Genomic DNA, 12,850 nt, shown 5'->3' with positions numbered 1-12,850 from the left:
CCAGATGGTGTACAGATTGTGAGATAGGATGGTTGCAAAACAATTATACAACAAAACACAACTAAATAAGCACCAATTATGGTGACAGCTGAGGTATTTATGGGCTGTTTTCTTAATTATGTTACGTAGTAATATTCATTAACCTGATTGGAATGCTAAGAAGAACATTGTTGCGGTCTGATGAAGAAGGAAACACATGACTGACCAAATGGTTGGTCATGTCTCTGCTGCATTTTGGTGAATATATTAACTTGTCTTTTCTGTAGATACTGATCCAATCGCAATAAATGCAATTTAATCTGAAATTCATGCTCAAAATGATGCACATAGCATGCACTCCTGGATCTGTATACTACATACAGTTGAAGACGGAAGTTTACATAAACTTAGGTTGGAGTCATTAAAACTCGTTTTTCAACCACTCCACAAACGTCTTGTTAACAAACTATAGTTTTGGCAAGTCAGTTAGGACATCTACATTGTGCATGACACAAGTCATTTTTCCAACAATTGTTTACAGACAGATTATTTCACTTATAATTCACTGTATCACAATTCCAGTGGGTCAGAAGTTTACATACACTAAGATGACTGTGCCTTTAATTCCAGAAAAGTATGCCATGGCTTTAGAAGTTTCTGTTAGGCTAATTGACATCATTTTAGTCAATTGGAGGTGTACCCATGGATGTATTTCAAGGCCTACCTTTAGACTCAGTGCCTCTATGCTTGACATCATGGGAAAATCAAAATAAATCAGCCAAGACCTCAGAAAAAAAATTGTAGACCTCCACAAGTCTGGTTCATCCTTGGGAGCAATTTCCAAACGCCTGAAGGTACCACACTCACCTGTACAAACAATAGTATGCAAGTATAAACATGATAGGACCAGGCAGCCGTCATACCGCTCAGGAAGGAGACGCTTTCTGTCTCCTAGAGATTAACGTACTTTGGTGCAAAAAGTGCAAATCAATCCCAGAACAACAGCAATGACCTTGTGAAAATGCTGGAGGAAGCAGGTACAAAGTATCTATATCCACAGTAAAACCAGTCCTATATCGACATAACCTGAAAGGCCGCCCAGCAAGGAAGAAGCCACTGCTCCAAAACCACCACAAAAAAAAGCCAGACTACGATTTGCAACTGCACATGAGGACAAAGATTGTACTTTTTGGAGAAATATCCTCTGGTCTGATGAAACAAAGATATAACTTTTTGGACATAATGACCATCGTTATGTTTGGAGGAAAAAGGGGGAAGCTTGAAGCCGAAGAAAACCATCCCAACCATGAAGCACGGGGTGGCAGCATCATGTTGTGGGGATACTTTGCTGCAGGAGGGACTGGTGCACTCCACAAAATAGATGGCTTCATGAGGTAGGAAAATTATGTGGATATATTGAAGCAACATCTCAAGACAAGTTAAAGCTTCCTGACTGCAAATGGGTCTTCCAAATGAACAGTGAACCAAAGCATATTTCCAAAGTTGTGGCAAAATGGCTTAAGGACAACAAAGTCAAGGTATTGGAGTGGCCATCACAAAGCCCTGACCTCAATCCTGTAAAAAATTTGTGGGCAGAACTGAAAAAGCGTGTTTGAGCAAGAAGGCCTACAAACTTTACTCAGTTACACCAGCTCTGTCAGGAGGAATGGGCCAAAATTCACCCAACTTATTGTGGTAAGCTTATGGAAGGCTACCCGAAATGTTTGACCCACGTTAAACAATTTAAAGGCAATGCTACCAAATACTAATTGATTGAATGTAACCTTCTGACCCACTGGGAATGTGATGAAATAAATTAAAGCTGAAATAAATCATTCTCTCTACTGTTATTCTGACATTTCACATTCTTAAAATAAAGTGGTGATCCTAACTGACCTAAAACAGGGAAAATTTACTAGGAATAAACGTCAAGAATTGTGAAAAACTATGTTTAAATGTAGTTGGCTAAGGTGTATGTAAACTTCCAACTTCAGCTGCATGTACAAATAAGATATGAGAAAGATTACTTATTTTAATAATTGTGACACAGTGTCACAAACATTATATGTTGTCTAAGAGTGATTCATTTACTCTTTTGTATTCACATTGTTAAACCTTGAACAAATATTACATTTATATTTATACCTGAACCCTGTGAAAGGTCATACTTAAAAATGAACTCAGTCAAATCGTTTACATCATTTCAATATAAAACGTGAAAAGTAAATGTATTATCTTACCTCTCCGACTCTCTGAATTGACTTCTCAAGGAAGGGCAAGAAGGTTTCTGTGTGTCTCTTGCCAATTTGCCACTGTACTCTGATTCAGAAGGGTTGGGTTTTTGCGGAAGAGACATTTCAGTTGAATGCATTCAGTTGTACAACTGACTAGATATTGCCCTTTCCCTTTCCACATTTCACATCAAAACAGTTGATTAAATATAAAATTAAATATAAATTATTAAATATAATAAAGGCCTCCACCTCCTTGTCCTTGAACTGTGAGAGTGTAGTTGAGTCAGAATCTTGATTAGAATACAAAAATGTGATCATATTAATCCCGTGCTAGCCTCTCTACACTGGAATCCTATTAAGGCTAGGGCTGATTTCAAGGTTTTACTGCTAACCAACAATGCATTACATGGACCAACTCTCTCTCCGATTTGGTCCTGCAGTACATACCTACACATACATTATGGTCACAAGACGCAGGACTTATTCTTCCAAGAATTTTAAAGCAAACAGCTGGAGGCAGGGCTTTCTCCTATAGAGCAACATTTTTATTGAATGGTCTGCCGATCCATGTGAGAGATGTCGACTCAGTCTCAACCTTTAAGCATTTACTGAAGACTGATCTCTTTAGTAGGTCCTACTAAAGGGGCGACAGGGTAGCCTAGTGGTTAGCGAGCTGGACTAGTAACCGAAAGGTTGCAAGTTCAAATCCCCGAGCTGACAAGGTACAAATCTGTCGTTCTGCCCCTAAACAGGCAGTTAACCCACTGTTCCTAGGCCGTCATTGAAAATAAGAATTTGTTCTTAACTGACTTGCCTAGTTAAATAATTGAGTGTAGTCTGGCCCTGAGGTGCAAAGGGGAAAGGCAGTGGAGTGACAAACAGCCCTTGCTGTCTCTGCCTGGCCCACTCTTCACTTGGATTCTCTGCCTTTGATCCTATTTTGGAAGCTGAGTCACTGGGTTTCTAGTTGTCTCCCATGCCGTCCCTGGGAGGGGTGCACCACGTTGTGCCAGGATTTTTCGCTGAACACAACTTGAATGGATTGAGTCACTGAAATTATCTTCCTTTCCACCCTGTCTCAGTCTCCAGTATCTCTGCTGCAATAGTCTATGTGCCACGGGGCTAGGATCAGTCTATCCTATTGGGTGTAATTATCCTGTCTTATCTGGTGTTCTGTGTGAAAGACAAGGCAGTGGAGTGACGAACAACCCTTGCTGTCTCTGCCTGGCTGACTCCCCTCTCTTCACTTGGATTCTCTGCCTCTGATCCTATTTTGGAAGCTGAGTCACTGGGTTTCTAGTTGTCTCCCATGCCGTCCCTGGGAGGGGTGCACCACGTTGTGCCAGGATTTTTCGCTGTACACAACTTGAATGGGTTGAGTCACTGAAATTATCTTCCTTTCCACCCTGTCTCAGTCTCCAGTATCTCTGCTGCAATAGTCAATGTGCCACGGGGCTAGGATCAGTCTATCATATTGGGTGTAATTATCTTGTCTTATCTGGTGTTCTGTGTGATCTTAAGCATACTCTCTAAAATTCTCACATCTCTCTCTCTTCTACCAGAGGACCTGAGCTCTAGGATTCTTCAGGACTACCTGGCCTGACACCTCCTGACTGTCTCTGTCCCCAGTCCACCTTGTCTTGCTGCGGATCCAGTTTCTGCTGTTCTGCCTGCGGCTATGGAACACTGACCTCTTCACCGGACATGCTAACTTGCTGTTTTGACCCTCTGTCTCCCTCTCCCTCTCCACCACAACTGTTGTCTCGACCTCTGAATGCTTGACTATGAAAAAACAAATGACATTTACTTCTGAGGTGTTAACCTGTTGCACCCTCTATAACCACTGTGATTGTTATTTGACCCTGCTCGTCATCTATGAACGTTTGATCATCTTGATGAAAGATATGGCCATGTACTCTGCACAGCCAGAAGGTTTCCTAGGTTTCTGCCTTTCTAGGGAGTTTTTCCTAGCCATTGTGCATCTACATCTGCACTCTTTGGGATTTTAGGCTGAGTTTCTGTATAAGCACTTTATGACATCTGCTGATGTAAAAAGGCCTTTATAAAAAGACGTTTGATTGATTCATTGATTGATTATGAAGTGTGCTTTTGAGATGGCTATCAAGGTGATGTTTCCAGTAGGGGCCAGGGTAACTGTAATCTGTTACGTTATCAGAAAAACTATTGTAATCAGACTACAGATACTTTGAAAAACTAGATGATTACTTCAAGGATTACTTTTAAATTCAGAAAGTATGTTTGCATAAAGAATCTTAGACACTTCTCTGTTTTCTCAATGACATTCAAATCAGCATTTAAAAAAGGCGCAAGTTTAAGTTTGTTCCACCTGAGCAAGTCTGACCACAAGTCAGAGACAATTATTTCAGCATTTCAGAGCTAAAGGCGTCACTACAGACCCTGGTTTGATTCCAGGCTGTATCACAACTGGCTGTGATTGGGAGTCCCATAGGGCATTGCACAATTGGCCCAGCCTCATCTGGGTTAGGGCTTGGCTGGGGTAGGCCATCATTGTAAATAAGAATTTGTTCTTACCTGATTTAATATCAAATCAAAATGTATTGGTCACATACACGTGTTTAGCAGATGTTATTGCGGGTGTAGTGAAATGCTTCTGCTTCTAGTTCCGACAGTGCAGCATTATCTAACAAGTAATAACCATCAATTTCACAACAAATACATAATACACACAAGTCTAAGTAAAGGAATGGAATTAAGAATATTTCAATATATGGATGAGGTTTCAGAGCTGGTCATGGGTGCACCTCAGCCACTCTCAAGGTCCTAAATGATATCTTAACCGCCATCGATAAGAAACATTACTGTGCAGCCGTATTCATTGATCTGGCCAAGGCTTTCGACTCTGTCAATCACCACATCCTCATTGGCAGACTCGACAGCCTTGGTTTCTCAAATGATTGCCTCGCCTGGTTCACCAACTACTTCTCTGATAGAGTTCAGTGTGTCAAATCGGAGGGTCTGCTGTCCGGACCTCTGGCAGTCTCTATGGGGGTGCCACAGGGTTCAATTCTTGGACCGACTCTCTTCTCTGTATACATCAATGAGGTCGCTCTTGCTGCTGGTGAGTCTCTGATCCACCTCTATGCAGACGACACCATTCTGTATACTTCTGGCCCTTCTTTGGACACTGTGTTAACAACCCTCCAGGCAAGCTTCAATGCCATACAACTCTCCTTCTGTGGCCTCCAATTGCTCTTAAATACAAGTAAAACTAAATGCATGCTCTTCAACCGATCGCTACCTGTACCTACCCGCCTGTCCAACATTACTACTCTGGACGGCTCCGACTTAGAATACGTGGACAACTACAAATACTTAGGTGTCTGGTTAGACTGTAAACTCTCCTTCCAGACCCATATCAAACATCTCCAATCCAAAGTTAAATCTAGAATTGGCTTCCTATTTCGCAACAAAGCATCCTTCACTCATGCTGCCAAACATACCCTTGTAAAACTGACCATCCTACCAATCCTCGACTTTGGCGATGTCATTTACAAAATAGCCTCCAATACCCTACTCAACAAATTGGATGCAGTCTATCACAGTGCAATCCGTTTTGTCACCAAAGCCCCATATACTACCCACCATTGCGACCTGTACGCTCTCGTTGGCTGGCCCTCGCTTCATACTCGTCGCCAAACCCACTGGCTCCATGTCATCTACAAGACCCTGCTAGGTAAAGTCCCCCCTTATCTCAGCTCGCTGGTCACCATTGCATCTCCCACCTGTAGCACACGCTCCAGCAGGTATATCTCTCTAGTCACCCCCAAAACCAATTCTTTCTTTGGCCGCCTCTCCTTCCAGTTCTCTGCTGCCAATGACTGGAACGAACTACAAAAATCTCTGAAACTGGAAACACTTATCACCCTCACTAGCTTTAAGCACCAACTGTCAGAGCAGCTCACAGATTACTGCACCTGTACATAGCCCACCTATAATTTAGCCCAAACAACTACCTCTTTCCCTACTGTATTTTATTTATTTATTTATTTTGCTCCTTTGCACCCCATTATTTTTATTTCTACTTTGCACATTCTCCCATTGCAAATCTACCATTCCAGTGTTTTACTTGCTATATTGTATTTACTTTGCCACCATGGCCTTTTTGCCTTTACCTCCCTTATCTCACCTAATTTGCTCACATCGTATATAGACTTGTTTATACTGTATTATTGACTGTATGTTTGTTTTACTCCATGTGTAACTCTGTGTCGTTGTATGTGTCTAACTGCTTTGCTTTATCTTGGCCAGGTCGCAATTGTAAATGAGAACTTGTTCTCAACTTGCCTACCTGGTTAAATAAAGGTGAAATAAAAAATCAAAAAATAAAATGAGCAATGTAGGAGTGGCTTTGACAAAAATTCAATAGAATAGAATGCAGTATATACATATGATGAGTAAACATTATTGAAACCTCTTTGGGCTAGGGGGCGGTATTCGGAAGTTCGGATGACTGCCTTGCCCAAAGTAAACTGCCTGTTACTCAGGCCCAGAAGCTAGGATATGCATATCATTGGTAGCATTGGATAGAAAACACCCAGTTTCTAAAACTGTTAACATAATGTCTGTGAGTATAACAGAACTGACAAGGCAGGTGAAAAACAGCGGAGAATCCATCCAGATTAATTTTTTGAGGTCACAGGCCTTTCCAATGCTTGTCTATGGGATATTCAAAGGAATTCCTCCCAGATTGCAGTTACATTGGCTTCCACTAGATGTCAACAGTCTTTAGAAAAGGTTTCAGGCTTGTTTTTTGAAAAATTAGCAAGTAGTTGTAGTTTTTCAAGGTGTCTCTCAATAGGACTCTAGTCTTGCGGCGCTCGTGAATGAGTGCGCACACTTTGTTATTTATCTCCTGTATTGAACATACTACATTCCGTCTTAAATTGTGTAATTTCTTTACATACAGTGCCTTGCGAAAGTATTCGGCCCCCTTGAACTTTGCGACCTTTTGCCACATTTCAGGCTTCAAACATAAAGATATAAAACTGTATTTTTTTGTGAAGAATCAACAACAAGTGGGACACAATCATGAAGTGGAACGACATTTATTGGATATTTCAAACTTTTTTAACAAATCAAAAACTGAAAAATTGGGCGTGCAAAATTATTCAGCCCCCTTAAGTTAATACTTTGTAGCGCCACCTTTTGCTGCGATTACAGCTGTAAGTCGCTTGGAGTATGTCTCTATCAGTTTTGCACATCGAGAGACTGATATTTTTTCCCATTCCTCCTTGCAAAACAGCTCGAGCTCAGTGAGGTTGGATGGAGAGCATTTGTGAACAGCAGTTTTCAGTTCTTTCCACAGATTCTCGATTGGATTCAGGTCTGGACTTTGACTTGGCCATTCTAACACCTGGATATGTTTATTTTTGAACCATTCCATTGTAGATTTTGCTTTATGTTTTGGATCATTGTCTTGTTGGAAGACAAATCTCCGTCCCAGTCTCAGGTCTTTTGCAGACTCCATCAGGTTTTCTTCCAGAATGGTCCTGTATTTGGCTCCATCCATCTTCCCATCAATTTTAACGATCTTCCCTGTCCCTGCTGAAGAAAAGCAGGCCCAAACCATGATGCTGCCACCACCATGTTTGACAGTGGGCATGGTGTGTTCAGGGTGATGAGCTGTGTTGCTTTTATGCCGAACATAACGTTTTGCATTGTTGCCAAAAAGTTCAATTTTGGTTTCATCTGACCAGAGCACCTTCTTCCACATGTTTGGTGTGTCTCCCAGATGGCTTGTTGCAAACTTTAAACGACACTTTTTATGGATATCTTTAAGAAATGGCTATCTTCTTGCCACTCTTCCATAAAGGCCAGATTTGTGCAATATACGACTGATTGTTGTCCTATGGACAGAGTCTCCCACCTCAGCTGTAGATCTCTGCAGTTCATCCAGAGTGATCATGGGCCTCTTGGCTGCATCTCTGATCAGTCTTCTCCTTGTATGAGCTGAAAGTTTAGAGGGACGGCCAGGTCTTGGTAGATTTGCATTGGTCTGATACTCCTTCCATTTCAATATTATTGCTTGCACAGTGCTCCTTGGGATGTTTAAAGCTTGGGAAATCTTTTTGTATCCAAATCCGGCTTTAAACTTCTTCACAACAGTATCTCGGACCTGCCTGGTGTGTTCCTTGTTCTTCATGATGCTCTCTGCGCTTTTAACGGACCTCTGAGACTATCACAGTGCAGGTGCATTTATACGGAGACTTGATTACACACAGGTGGATTGTATTTATCATCATTAGTCATTTAGGTCAACATTGGATCATTCAGAGATCCTCACTGAACTTCTGGAGAGAGTTTGCTGCACTGAAAGTAAAGGGGCTGAATAATTTTGCACGCCCAATTTTTCAGTTTTTGATTTGTTAAAAAAGTTAGAAATATCCAATAAATGTCGTTCCACTTCATGATTGTGTCCCACTTGTTGTTGATTCTTCACAAAAAAATACAGTTTTATATCTTTATGTTTGAAGCCTGAAATGTGGCAAAAGGTTGCAAAGTTCAAGGGGGCCGAATACTTTCGCAAGGCACTGTATTAGGGTACCTGATGATTGATTAGAAACGTTGTTTGACTTGTTTAGACGAAGTTTACCGGTAACTTTTGGGATTCCTTTGTCTGCATGTTGAACGAGTGGAACAGGTGGATTGCTGAATCAAACACACCAACTAAACTGACTTTATTGAGATATAAAGAAGGACTTTATCGAACAAAGTGACCATTTGTTGTGTAGCTGGGACCCTTGGGATTGCAAACAGAGGAAGATCTTCAAAGGTAAGTGATTTATTTTATCGCTATTTCAGATTTTTGTGACGCCTCTGCTGGTTTGGAAAATTTATTTAATGCTGGTGTATGCGGAGCGCTGTCCTCAGATAATCGTATGGTATGCTTTCGCCGCAATGCCTTTTTGAAATCTGACAACGCGGTTGGATGAACAAGAAGTTAAGCTTTTAAATGATGTAAGACACTTGTATTTTCATGAATGTTGAATATTAAAAATGTTGTATTTTGTATTTCGTGCTCTGCAATTTCACCGGATGTTGTCGAGGATGGTTACTATCGTCCCAGGCCTACTACTATTTATATAGTCTGCAAATGTGCAAATTTGATGAATGATTTGGAGGCGTGCAAGCCAACGCAGTCATGGGTGAACAGGGAGAACAGCAGAGGGCTGAGCACGCACCCTTGTGGGGCCCCTGTGTTGAGGATCAGCGAAGTGGAGGTGTTGTTTCCTACCTTCACCACCTGGGGGCGGCCTGTAAGTAAGTCCAGGACCCAGTTGCACAGGGCAGGGTTCAGGCCTGGGTGATGAGCTTGGAGGGTACTATGATTTTGGATGCTGAGCTATAGTCAATGAACAGCATTCTTACATAGGTATTCCTCTTGTCCAGATGGGATAGGACAGTGTGCAGTGCAATGGCTATTGCGTCATCTGTGGATATATTGGGGAGGTAAGAACATTGAAAAGGGTCTAGGATATCAGGTAAGGTAGAGGGGATATGATCCTTAACTAGCCCCTCAAAGCATCTCATGATGACAGAAGTGAGTGCTATGGGGCAATGGAGATTTAGTTGAGTTACCTTTGCTTTCTTGGGTAAAGGAACAATGGTGGACATCTTACAGCAAGTTGGGACAGCAGACTGGGATAGGGAGAGATTGAATATGTCCGTAAACACTCCAGCCAGCTGGTCTGTGCATGCTCTGAGGGAGGGGCTGGGTATGCCGTCGGAGCCTTGCGAGGGTTAACAAGCTTAAATGTCTTACTCACAACGGCCACAAAGAAGGACAGCCCATAGTCCTTGATAGTGGGCCGCATCGGTGGCACTGTGCTAACCTCAATGTGGGCGAAGAAGGTGTTTAGCTTGTCCGGAAGCAAGGAGTCGGTGTCCGCGACGTGGCTGGTTTTTCATTCTGATGATACATTTTGAGAATTGCTCTATCACTTACACCGATCCATTCCATAATGAGTCTTTCTACAGCAGGGGTGTCAAAGTCAAATGGACGGAGGGCCAAATAAAAAAATCAGCTACAAGACGAGGGCCGGACTGTTCGAATGTTCATTGAAAAATTTTTAAATGACGCATATAGTCTAGTGAACCTAATTGAACCTACTGAAAACCTAACAAATATATTACAATATGATCAGATAAATAAAGCAATATTTTCTTATGGCTCTGTCAGTAATCTTTAATTTTCAACAGACACAAAAGACAAATTTCCTTTATATAAATATCCCCATAACATGAACATTAAATGAAAGAAACCGGTATTCAAGGCACCATCAGTAGACTATATTTTCTATTTTAGCAAAAGTGGGCTAAATTTACTTCAAAGAAAAATCAATAATAGCAATTTTCTATCATCCACTCAACTGAAATATTTTTAAAATATAATTGGATTGAAATACAAAAAAATAAAGTGCAAAAATCTATTAATCAAAAACAACACTTTGTTTAAGGAGAAGTAACATGCAGTGAAAACAAATATTAAATTTTAACTTTTAAACTTGAACTGAGTAAAAACTCTAAATATGTGATTGCACAGTAATGTTCACTTGTTTGAGGTTGAGGGTGATACTTGGTGGTGTCCCATCTTTTCCACAAGTTCATCAATGTTCGGGGTAAGGCTCTGAGCTGAAGAAATCCTCAGAATTGAGTGGAGGTGTTCAGCAGTAAGTCGACTTCTGTGTGATGTTTTGTTCAGGTTCATCAAAGAAAACAGTTGTTCACACAGGTATGTGCTGCCAAACATAGACAACGTTTGAGCAGCCTGGATGCGCAGCTGGGGCATTGTGCCGGGGAGGAAACGGGCGAACTCCGCAGCACCCACTGCCGCATATTTTGCCCTCAGTGCATCATTGCATTGGAGGTCAATCAACTCCATTTGGAGGTTTGGTGGTGAGCTTTCCACGTCAACAGCAAATGGGTTACCGAGCAGTTCCAACCTGCTTTTTTGTGCTTCAAAGTCAGCAAATCGGCGTCGAAAGTCAGCGGCAAGCATACCTATTTTATCAGCCAACTGTGTGCTCGGGAACGCACTGGTAGAGAGCTTCTCTTTCATGGTCTGGCAGCTGGGAAAGTGGCTCAAATTTTCTTTCCGCATCTGCGTCTCCCACAGAGTCAGTTTGGTTTTAAATGCCTTCACTGTACTGTACATATCAGAGATGACACGATCCCGACCCTGCAGCTGCAAGTTTATTGCATTCAGATGACTCGTAATGTCACACAGAAAAGCCATTTCACACAGAAACATTTCGTCTCGGAGTTGTGTTGTGTCTTTCCCTTTGCTGTCCAAGAACAGACAAATCTCCTCACGAAGCTCGAAACATCTTTGAAGCACCTTTCCCTGGCTTAGCCATCGCACCTCTGTGTGATAAGGCAAATCACCATGCTCCGTTTCTAACTCCGTCAGAAATGCCTTGAACTGGCGGTGATTCAAACCTTTGGCTCTGATAAAGTTAACTGTGCGCGTGATGATGCTCATTACATGCTCCATTTTCAAGGCTTTACCGCACAACGCTTCCTGGTGTATGATACAATGATAAGCTGTCAGCTCACCTGTCGCGTTTTCCTCTTGCATCTTTTCCCGTATCTTCGCCACCAGTCCGCTCCTGTGTCCACACATCGCAGGTGCTCCGTCGGTTGTCAAACCCACGAGTTTTTCCCAAGGCAGCTCCATCTCATTTACACATCTTGACACCTCTTCATACAAATCATGCCCCGTAGTTGTGCCATGCATAGGACGTAAAGCCAAAAACTCCTCTGTCACGCTTAGGTTGGAGTCCACTCCGCGGATGAAAATTGACAACTGGGCAATGTCAGAAATGTCGGTGCTCTCATCCACAGCCAAGGAATATGCAATAAAATCTTTTCCCTTTTTCACAAGCTGCTCTTTTAGATTGATGGACAACTGGTCTACTCTCTCGGCAATGGTGTTTCTGCTCAGACTCACATTTAAAAAGAGTTGCCTTTTTTCTGGGCAAACTTCGTCACAAACTTTAATCATGCAGTTTTTGATGAAATCCCCCTCCGTAAATGGCCGGGCTGATTTAGCGATCTCTTCTGCCAAAATAAAACTGGCCTTGACAGCAGCCTGGCCTTGTGATTTGGCTTTTTTGAACAGAGCCTGTCGAGATTTGAGGCCTCGTTTTAATTCCTCTGCCTTTTGTAGCCTTTGTTCCATGTCCATATTCTTGTTTTTGTCCGCGTGTTTCGTTTCATAATGTCGTCTCAGATTATACTCTTTCAGTACCGCCACACTTTCTCCACACAGAAGACACACAGGTTTTCCAGCTACCTTCGTGAACATATACTCCGACTCCCACCTTGTTTGAAACCCCCGGTTCTCAGTATCCACCTTCCGTTTTGCCATTTTTGATGGGTATCTGAAAGTTAATTTTACTGTGATGCTGACGACTGCTGTGCCAATAAATATTGAAATGAAGCAGCCTACTGCTCGGTGCGTCACCTTTGCATTGTGGGAAATGTAGTATTGGTGCGTGTAAAAGATCTGCGGGCTGCCGGCTTGCTGCGGGCCGGTTCTAATAATAAATCAAGATCATCCCAGGGGCCGTAAAAAACCTTCTTGCGGGCCGGAT

Source organism: Oncorhynchus clarkii, chromosome 4 (genome assembly GCF_045791955.1).
Source record: "Oncorhynchus clarkii lewisi isolate Uvic-CL-2024 chromosome 4, UVic_Ocla_1.0, whole genome shotgun sequence".
In the NCBI taxonomy this organism is placed as follows: Eukaryota; Metazoa; Chordata; class Actinopteri; order Salmoniformes; family Salmonidae; genus Oncorhynchus; species Oncorhynchus clarkii.
Note: the sequence above shows the minus strand (reverse complement) of the source record.